This window comes from Triticum dicoccoides, chromosome 1B (assembly GCF_002162155.2).
Source record: "Triticum dicoccoides isolate Atlit2015 ecotype Zavitan chromosome 1B, WEW_v2.0, whole genome shotgun sequence".
In the NCBI taxonomy this organism is placed as follows: Eukaryota; Viridiplantae; Streptophyta; class Magnoliopsida; order Poales; family Poaceae; genus Triticum; species Triticum dicoccoides.
The window spans coordinates 374,654,023-374,655,787 of NC_041381.1; positions in this window are offsets into that span (position 1 = coordinate 374,654,023).

Sequence of the window (1,765 nt, forward strand, 5' to 3'; positions counted from 1 at the left end):
GGAATAGGACTCCTCCTTTCCTAGTAGGAGTAGGAGAAGGGGGAAGGAGGAGAGAGGGGGAAGGAAAGGGGGGCGCTGCCCCCCCCCCTCCTTGTCCAATTCGGAGTAGAGGGGGAGGGGGCACGCGCCCTGCCCTGGCCGCCCCTCCTCTTCTCTACTAAGGCCCAATAGGCCCATTACACTCCTCGGGGGGTTCCGGTAACCCCCCAGTACTCCGGTATTTGTCCGAACTTGCCCGGAACCCTTCCAAAGTTCAAACATGGTCATCCAATATATCGATCTTTATGTCTCGACCATTTCAAGACTCCTCGTCATGTCCGTGATCATATCTGGGACTCCGAACTACCTTAGGTACATCAAAACACATAAACCCATAATACAGATCGTCACCAAACGTTAAGCGTGCGGACCCTACGGGTTCGAGAACTATGTAGACATGACCGAGACACGTCTCCGGTCAATAACCAATAGCGGAACCTGGATGCTCATATTGGCTCCTACATATTCTACGAAGATCTTTATCGGTCAAACCGCATAACAACATACGTTGTTCCCTTTGTCATCGGCATGTTACTTGCCCGAGATTCGATCGTCGGTATCTCAATACCTAGCTCAATCTCGTTACTGGAAAGTCTCTTTACTCGTTCCGTAATGCATCATCCCGCAACTAACTCATTAGTCACATTGCTTGCAAGGATTATAGTGATGTGCATTACCGAGAGGGCCTAGAGATACCTCTCCGACAATCGGAGTGACAAATCCTAATCTCGATATATGCCAACTCAGCAAGTACCATCAGAGACACCTGTAGAGCACCTTTATAATCACCCAGTTACGTTGTGACGTTTGGTAGCACACAAAGTGTTCCTCCAGTAATCGGGAGTTGCATAATCTCATAGTCATAGGAACATGTATAAGTCATGAAGAAAGCAATAGCAGTAAACTAAAACGATCAAGTGCTAAGCTAACGGAATGGGTCAAGTCAATCACATCATTCTCCCAATGATGTGATCCCGTTTATCAAATGACAACTCATGTCTATGGTTAGGAAACTAAACCATCTTTGATCAACGAGCTAGTCAAGTAGAGGCATACTAGTGACACTATGTTTGTCTATGTATTCACACATGTATTATGTTTCTGGTTAATACAATTCTAGCATGAATAATAAACATTTAGCATGAAATAAGGAAATAAATAATAACTTTATTATTGCCTCTAGGGCATATTTCCTTCACAAATTATGCGGCAGCACGCGGTACAGCTTGAAGTAGGCGACGTAGCGATTGATCCACAGATACGGGACCGAGCCATCGAAGCATGGGAAGTCATGCTTGGGCAGGTTGGTGAAGTACTCCTCCAGTCGTGGCGCATCCGATGGATGAACGAGTGCGGGCTGCGAGCCAGTCTGGAGTTCGTCGATGCAGCCTGCTACTTGTGAGCTGCGTTGGGATTTCCTCGAAGAGGAGAGGATGATGCAGCACAATAGAGATAATTATTTCCCTCAGTTAAGAACCAAGGTTATCAATCCAGTAGGAGAACCAAGGAACACCTTATTAGCAGTACCTACATATAAAATAACAAATACTTGCACCCAAGGAGAACAAGGGGTTGTCAATCCCTCGGCGGTTAATTGCAAGGATCAAATCTCATAGTGATAGATAGATAAATAAAACACAAAATAAAATAAAGTAAAGATTTTAAAGAATTTATAGAGGCAGAATTAGGTCAAACGGATGCACCTGGGCCCCACAAGCCATCAGGG